This window comes from Opisthorchis viverrini (genome assembly GCF_000715545.1).
Source record: "Opisthorchis viverrini unplaced genomic scaffold opera_v5_128, whole genome shotgun sequence".
Taxonomy (NCBI): Eukaryota; Metazoa; Platyhelminthes; class Trematoda; order Opisthorchiida; family Opisthorchiidae; genus Opisthorchis; species Opisthorchis viverrini.
In genome coordinates, this window is record NW_008751782.1 from 658,580 (window position 1) to 668,055 (window position 9,476).

The window sequence follows — 9,476 nt, forward strand, 5'->3', positions numbered from 1 at the left end:
TTTGTCCTAACTTTTTGCTCATTTCTCATTTGTAAGCGGTTCAGTGCAAAAACAAAACACTGGAGTACACTCAACTCATTGGATCGCACAAAGCTGGGCAAAACCTGAAATCCAAAAACTTTTGGAACCAAATTTACTCACTTTGACATGAAAAGGTATATGTAACCGACCGATACGATAATTATATGGGGAAAAAAGAAAAACGTTTGGCATTTTCTTATGTCATGCCGACAGTGTTGTTGATTGCAAAGTCAGTCGTTCTTAATGTTGGTGGAAATCTCGGCCTACCTGTTCTGTCGCCTCAGAAAATGTTGATAGTGAATAGTATCACTTACCTGAATGCGAGCATCACGCAGAGTAAGTAAGCATCGACCAATAAGTGAAATCCCGTGATGCATGTTCCAAAACTGACTATCGAAATGTCAGGTCGCAGGTTATCTTGTACCAGCAAGTTAGAATTTGACCATTTAGCTCTTTATCTAGCCGTTTTCCAGTTAGGTTCAACAATACCATAACGGGCAATATTAAACCACAAATATTAAGTAAAATTTTGTATCGTTTCTTTATTGACGGCATGTGCTGACACTCGCTGGCCAGACAACCAGACTTTCAGACCATTAGTCAACTCAGTGAAGACGGACAATAGTTGAACAACCATACGCTTCTTCCCGAGTGTCACACAGGGCCTGATTCCTGTCAAGTACGAGATACAGACAGGACCCGAAAATTTTCAGTTACGCAAGGTCTCCTGTCGTTGATCCACTAAGCGCCGGAGCTGTGAATTATAACAATTTATAAGCACCTTAGAGGAAGAATAGTTCCACGAGACGAGTGAAACTCTCATTTGAGATGTCATCACTCGAGGAACCGGTGAATACGTGACCGTATGATGCTGATTCGAGGAAGAATGTTCCACGAGACGAGTGAAACTCTCAATTGAAAAATCATCACTCGAGGAACCGGTGAATACGTGACCGTATGATGCTGATTCATGATTAAAGGATGACTGGCGCTAAATCGAGTCTGAGTGCGAGTTAACGACACTACAAATCAGCCGCTCGTGACCGAAGGGTCAAGTGATTGAGCCATAGGTTCGGAGGTGGTGGGGTCGGATCTCGTTGGGTTTTCATGAGATGGGCACCGTTGATGATTCCCAATAGGGATAAAACAACTGTAAAGTAGTTCTCGGTCTCACTGACAGGAAGAAAACTCGACTGAGAAATTCTGACTATTGGTGATGATTTCGTCTTTTAAGTGAAGCCAATCTGTGACGGCGGCTGATTAGTAGTCGGGCTATTGTCTGAATAGACCGACAGTTAGTTGAAACCAGGAGTCTCGTAACCAGTTGAAATGTACCAGTCGTGCGAGCTGGTCGGTGTGCAAGTGATCCCGTATCTGGCAACTTGTTCATTCCATTCCTCTGATGAGTCCCAGTAGCGATAGATGAGATTCCGTGGTTATGTCTTATGGATTTGGAAACCGTAGACTTGGACCCGCTTCGAACCCCCTCCAGATTTTCTTTAAAATAACCCTACAAAATTTCAAGACGCATATATGGATTGTCCATATCAATCACTCATCTGTTACCGGATCAGAGCTTTCTCTTGAGTAATCTTAATGAGAGATTCGAGAAAAGCGCAGTGTCATGCTTATTATTTTAATTATTTGAACTTATACACATGAGTGGGCTATCTCCACATTCTTATCTGGGGACAAGGAGAGAAACAGGCTAAGGTACTGTTCAATATCCGGTGCTCGTAGTTGTCTTGAGAATTTTTAGTGGATGAAAGGACCATATATTACTTCTGAAGGCCGATGACTATTACGATCACATACATGGTTTCAACTGTATAGGGCTGTTGTATCGCGGGTGGCCATCTATTGGTTGCGCCTGCACTGAGCCTGCCAGACTACGCGATAAGGAGAAGTCAGAGATATATAGGATGACTAGATGGCCAAATATGGTCCTTCACTTGCTCGTTCTGTACAGCTAATGGTGGTGTTCCGGGCGTGAACAATTTCAGCCCAACTCCGCTGGTCGTGTGTTGCTAAGCCGTGTTTGGTAGGCTCCGCCAACGCTTTCCGAAACGTGTCGTAGCGATGGTGACCTTGGGGATGCGTCACTCTCTGCACGTCTGGGTGTGTCCTGATAAAGGTCTTGTTGTACTTATCTTCTTTGTGTGAACAAGTTCTGAGCCTACATCCAGATCCATCGCACTCTCAGCACAAATCACCGACTCTGGAAGCATATTTGAGCAGAATAATGCGGCGCCATAGAACTTCGAACCCAATTGCATGATGAATTACTGAAGGAGAATGGCATTTTGCGATGAGTGGTTATCACAATGGTGGAAAAACATTAGGGCGATCATATATCTGCCTACTCTAATTGCCACCTGTTTAAACTGTCAAAGGGACCATTCGACGCCACCGTTTGGTTTGAACTTTAAATGTCGTTCTGTGTAACTGCTGTAGTGAATTCCCTTTTGGATCTTCGGTCTTCGTTCGGTAAAATTCGTCGATGATACATCTTTACGGTGGTAGGCAAAAACGCTGAATGCTTACAAAATGTCAAATAGCACTAGATGGCCAAAACGGAAATGAAAACGGACGGCTTCCTTCACAATAAATAGAACAATTTGGGAACAAAGAATGACACGTGAATGAGCCTCATTACCTCGGTTCTTTAAAGACCGAAACCCTCAACCGTCAAAGTCATTCCAGGAATAACAAGTACAGAACCAGCTCAAAGTTAATTCCAATTGCATCCAAATTCATAACGCCAAGACAGACCTCTTGCATGACTAGCCTGCTTAACTGTGCTTAATCTGGGTTAGCTGTCCCCGTTTGACTGAGAGAGATTGTCTATAGCCCATATCTATGGTCTACATTTCCACGTCTTTCGCCCACCGTTCGAATCACCAAATGCACTGCTTAGAACTAAGTGACACTTGCACAACATCGTCCAAATTCTTGACGACCTTTGACTATACCCCTCTGTCTTTGTTCGTGTCAATGCTGTCTGTAGATTTGTGCGCTACACCACTGAGATGACCACCTGAATGTAAAAGGTCAGGTGGCTGCAGACAGGAATAACCAAGTTACTCGTTGGTTAGCAGTGACAAACTGTCGACGATGTACCTGACTATTGTGCACATTTCAAGCCAGCCACCCATTTTGTGTTTTCAGTGTATGGGATGAATACACCTCATCATCACCAAGTCTTTATGCTACTTAGCCATGTGTGGCCTAGGTTACACCACTTCGTTCTGTGTGACTAACCACTTGTTGCTTATGGCGAAACCATCAGGCGGACGGCAGTGTATCGATATCTGGAATATGGCACACGCACATGTGCGGAACAGGTGGACACGGTCTCCATCCATCTAGTGCTAGGTTCGCAGCTGTAGCGTATTCCGTTTAGAGCAGGATGTGCTAACCATCTGCTATGGGTTTGTCCCTTTCACTTGCTGGCTGGGTATTGAAAATATTGTTCAGCGGGATTCGCATCTCACTGCTTTCCACGCACACCCCCTGAGTAATGAGAGCCTCAGTAGAGTTGTAGAATTAAAGAGGTTAGTGACCACACACTTGACAGTAGTGAGCGGTCACTTCTGAAAATCCATCCTGTTCGCTCTGGTGACCTGAATGCATCAGGTTTGTGTAGCAGGGTCGGCCACCTGCCACTTCGGTCAGCAGTCTTCAGCAGAAATTGAAGCACTAGATTGGTGCACGCGTACATCAGAATTGACTGAAAGTGTGACAAATACTGCTAGAAATGACATTCGGATTCCATGCTTAACAAGTTTGTGAGTTTGCAGACAATTATATCTCTCTTGGCTTATCGCTTCATGCGTGACGGTCAAGATGCTGCCTTGCCGTTCAATGCCTTGCCTTTAGCATACCAGCATCCAACAACTCAAACTCCATCGTGGACCAAGGGCGTTTAAGACGCATTAAGAGCTGTATCATGAATTTAGCCAAATGGTCACCGATAAAGAAACTAGTTGCGTCTTGTCGGGGGCAATAATATTCCGACAGCTGTTGAGTGTACTTGCATACGCAGCAACTTTGATCAACCCGAATTTCACCTATCTACGATCGAACTCTGCAGTGTTAGGATGGGCAAGTCATGCACTAGGAATAGTCACTTGTTCCCACGGTTTCCAGTTTACCACAGAATCGTATACGACAAGTTCCGGTAATACACACCATCCCCTATAAATCGAGAAGTCGATTGTTGTGAAGAGGGAAAATGATCGGAGAGACGTTGTTTTGTTATGAAGCTGGTGATGGCAGGGAAGGTCGGGCTGGAAAAGGCAGAACCAAAAGTCAGTTCAAGAAAACGGCCAGCTCATCAGTTCAGATACGGAATCCAGTCACTGACCGGAGCTGGGTCGCCGGCTTAAAGGAGTTTGTGTCGATAACCTTAGTTGATCTAGGGTTCGTGTCGACAACCTTAGTTGATCTCTCTAAAGCCCCTCCCTCAATCGCAATCATGAGTCCGACACTGTTTATTTATAGATTTATTTGTTTATCCCGGCGGCCCTGTGGCCTAATGGATAAGGCGTCTGACTTCGGATCAGAAGATTGCAGGTTCGAGTCCTGCCAGGGTCGTCCGCGTTTTGGGCTCGCGACAGGTCAGTGTTTAGACGCCAACTAGATGCCAACTAGAACAGTGACAGACTATTGGACAAGGGAGCAAAACTCTCATATGCACCTTGTTTACAAAACTGAATATCCATCTTCTCCGTGAACGCGTCTTCCTGAACTTTCCTGGATACTCATTGACTGTTAATCAATTTCAAGTAAATGCTACAGAGCGACTCCACAAATTCCGTAACAGATATCCCTTTTTAAGAGACGCAAAGCGAACTTACTAGAAAACATACCACTCGCATGCCTCATCAGTAGTATCGCCGTTACACCAGGACAGCCTACAAATTCCGCCATTTTACCATATTAGTCAGACGCTGCCATTCCAAAGTAGCTCACTTATAAGATACCTTCAGTAATGGTAGACGCAGGCGATTGTATCATTCGTGAGTTGCATGTAGTTGCTCAATATCGAAGAGATTTTCCGCCGGAGTTAGCAGACCTTATATCCTTCATATTACCTGTTGAGTTTAATTCCCCAACTTTGAACTTTTATCTTTTCAGGTTGGCACATAGACTCCCGTACTATATGGGTTGTGGTTGCCGCAGAGCAGGCTGCAAACAGCCTCTTTGGAAAGAATTTTTGGAAAGCTGTGGGGCGGGCTGGTAAATCATATAATTCTATCTATTTGTAACGGTTTCAGAAGATCTTGTTAATCGCATCTTGCCTAAAGAACCGATCGATCCCGGGGTGGGATCGCGAGCAAAGATGATTGTTTGTTACTCAGTTCTATTCACAGCAAGCTACGTGAAAACTACAAGCTACATGAAAACTTTTATCTGCGTAGGATGGATCAAAGTAAGAATGTCAACTCGATGCGTTTCCGCGAATGTCATTTCGTTTCCACTCGTAACTTTCTCTTTTAGGTCTGGCTTTAAGGCTATGTTCTCCAAGAATGCGATATCCGATTTTTTCCGTAGTAAATTTATTAGATCCTATTCCGGTAGTGAACTAGTGCATAGTGCCATATGATTGTAAGCATTATTGATCAGCTGACTTCATTGCAGCCAGCTTGATTGATTAAAACTTGACTCCGTAATTCTCTTTTCCGGTTGGAGAGTTCGACCGTATATTCTCATTGACCCAACAGATTCAGACACATTGCCGTGACCGGGAATGAAATCTGATGGCTAGGATGATTTTCGGAGTTGGGATGCATGTAGCAGCCCACTCACTACCTGTCGAGAATCTTTGGTAACTGATGCACGGAACTGCTGTTTTTTTTCTCGAGACTTGGTTCTACCTAATATGATCGAATATAATTGTTATTTTTTGGGGGGAATTCACAGAGAATGGAAGCAAATTAGTCACCTAATGAAGCGTGGCGCTGGTTGTTCCGTTGTCTGTCTGACTGTCACTACGTCTGTGTCTGTGAATTGGGCGACTTGCAAGTGAAATACTAACGATCAACAGACACCAGTCTGGCTGTTTTAATTGGCTGACATTTTACTCAGATAACAATGTTGGTACCGGATACAAAGAAGGCGGTCGTGTGTGGAATAAGCGGGAGTAAGTTTTTCAGTAAAATAACTAAGTTGAAATAGGTATGGAAAAGAGAGATGGTCTCTACATCCATCCTCGTTGAAAAGCTGAACTGCTAAACTCGGTAAAAACTGGTCCCATCACACGTGTGATGTGAACGTCAGAGCTAACCAACATCCAAAAAAGAAACGAAATTGTTTGCTGTCCAAAAATGTCCAACAAATAGATCAGCCCACTTCCAACGCAATTTTTTGTTGATAGTATGAGGGGATTCGTTAACTTTCAGTTGAGCATCGTTCTTAAAGGATTTGAGTCTGGGCCGAAAGACAATGGAGCTTGTAGTGTCTGTAATCCGTTGTCACATTTATTTACCATTTTTCCCTGAACTTGAACTACATTGTGTAACTGTCGTACATATTTTCTCGTGATGTTTGTTTTAATAGTACCAATACACAATCGTTTGGCGCAACTTGCTGACTTCTTGCTGAATCAGGGAATTTACGCTCCGTTGAACTGTTTGCTGACTGCTGAACTAGTGGGACTAGTTCTCTGTGTTTGTGTCAACTGTTGAACGTCACAATAAATCCTCGTGACATTTTTTAGCCGTGAATAATTTTCCTATCGTGGAATATACCATTCACACGTGAACCATCCGTGGGAAATTTCTACGAGTGAATATTTCTTTCACAGCCGGTTACTGCATCTGGATCGGTGTAGTAGTCTATTGGATCTACGCATTCGTGAGTCCTTATCGACTACTTATTCTTTTCTTATCGTGATTTTGTATTGGTTACTTTGCTCGCTCATTTGTCCTAGTCCGCTACAAGCTTTCCTACAGAGATTTCACTGACATGACAAAAGCTCAGCTGTGAAAGGCCCCATATCCTCTCCTACTAGCAATAAGTAATGATTAGCTGGGAAAGAAAAACAAAACAAAGGTCGTATAAGCCTTTCTGCTGAAAAGACGTTACATAGGAAGCCAGTGTGTCAATATGTGACCGCGTGATGTGAATCCCTTAACTGAAGAATGAACGGTTTTATATTTGGCCCAAAAGGGAGTTAATCACACTTCTGAATAGTTACTTGTTTAAGTATTCAGACTACCATTTCGGAAGTCGCGTGTACGAAATACCTTGGAGTTTAATGACAATTCGCAAAGAGGATGAAACAACTGTGCCTTGCTTCTCGGTTTTCTAGCATATAGATCGCCTTGACTTACAGGTAAAAGTTGTACTGGGAATACATTTTTACCCACATAAACAATGTGTGTGTCTATTAGTTACGCCTGCACTGAGCCTGCCAGACCACGCGATAGGGAGAAGACAGAGAACTCGGGATACGGCTGTATTGTCAGGACAAAACACGGAGCTTCTGCGCAAATATATAGGATGACTAAATGGCCAAATACGGTCGTTCATTTGTTCGTTCCTTACGGCCAATGGTAGTGTTCCGGGGTGTTTCGGAGTGTTCCGGGATGTTCCGGAGTGTTCCGACCCACTCCGCTGGTCTTATGTTGCTAAGCCGTGTTTGATGTGCTCCGCCAACGCACCTACTTTCCGAAACGTGTCGTACCGATAGTGACCTTGAGGATGCGTCACTCTTTCCACATGTACTTTTTCCATGTCCGGTCGCGTCCTGCCAACGAAATTTACAAAGATCAGCTCACTGCAACTGCAGTTGATTAGCTAGAAGTATAATTAGAAAAGAGCTAGTATTGAGACGGTTTGTGTAGCTGTACGACACCGAAATCTCAAATGAGAGGGGGGCTCATTTTGACACTCAATTTTCTCGTACAAGCTTTGCCAAAGGCTAGGGATATGACGAACACAGCCCTCTGGTCATTTCATATGGTGATTGCAACATACACGGCGACTTGTTCCCTAGAAAATGGTAATATTATGTTAGTATGCATTTACCCACTCGCTGTCCTGCATTCAAGCTCTTCATTCTGGTTGACGCTCATAGTCGTCCTCGTGTCCTATATGTGGGCCCACTGACATTATCCTAACCAGCCTGACAACTATGAACTGTACAACAAAAAATACTGTCATGTTAGATCAGCCATCTTGTGGTCCCCACACCTTACCTGATGCACATCTCAGGACAAAAGCGAAAACATACTACTGAAGCTACTTGCTTTGGAACACTTCCCCATATCCCTTCTTCAGCCCCACCCCGTCCCTCGTCGGTACCGTCTCTCCATGTCTACGTAGTAGGCTTGACAGTTTTTCGTCTTGATTCCGCACATTCATTTTTTATTACAGCTCTAAGCATTCGTAAATACTAAACCCCGAGAGCCGATCACATTAGATGCCTATAAAGTTCGCATTCTGAAGCGAGCAGAACAACAAGCGACTGTCACTTTCCTACCTAATCGCCGTCGAACTGATATATGTTGTCTACCGAAACAATAATCCAGGACGAAAGTACTTCAATTATGCTGACTACCCCGCTGCTTCCTTTCTGTCTCCGACTACTAAATCTGATGATGTGCAGGCTGCTGCGTATGGATATTCTGGGATGGGTATTGAGTAAGCCTGTCACCACTCGACTGGATACCCATTGATAGCCGTCCCTGTGCGGTTCGACAGGCATTGTTTGTGAAAGAACCTAAGAAGTTCACCGCTCCTCATTTACTGCATCTGCTTATGCCCCCAAAATGCTGTAAGTGCGAATCTGCCCAAGGCGGTTTCTGTGGAGCTCTATGTGACCCAGAAGTCGCTGCGGTTCCTGCTGCCATGAATGCGCCAGTTTGTAGGCTCAGCACAAGACACAAAACATCCGGATATCAGGGTGCCTACCACAGCTCTGTGCTGTGGCAGTAGTAACCTTCTGAACAAATTTTCGGAATCACCAACGAATAGACCACACTGCCATCAATGACGAGAGGTGACCAATTTCTGCCGCGCATTCTGGAACACCAGGGTGAACACCAATCATGAGCTCATCTGTTTCTGCCTTTTATGTTTGCGCGAAACACTCACATCCCGTGAAGCCTTTGAGAGGCCCTTTACACTGAAGTAAGAACTGACTCATTTGAAGCTAGTCTGCTGGTCGGATCACGTAATTTCATGACCACAGGAGAGAGATATCCAACGCTGTAAACGATTGCGAAGATTCTAGCTGCGGTGCATGCCAGCCAGTCTCACCCAAGCACCAGATCGCTGATAGGGTCTGGCCACAGCTTCCTGGTTTCAGCCACAACTCAACTCAGCACATAATACCATGTCATGGAAAACCAGGTGTCCGTGCAGACCGGGAAGCTTTGTGAATCAAAAAGCCAGAAAAGAGAGAAGAAGCAGGAAATGATGTAAACCTCCACAGACTATTTCACTTC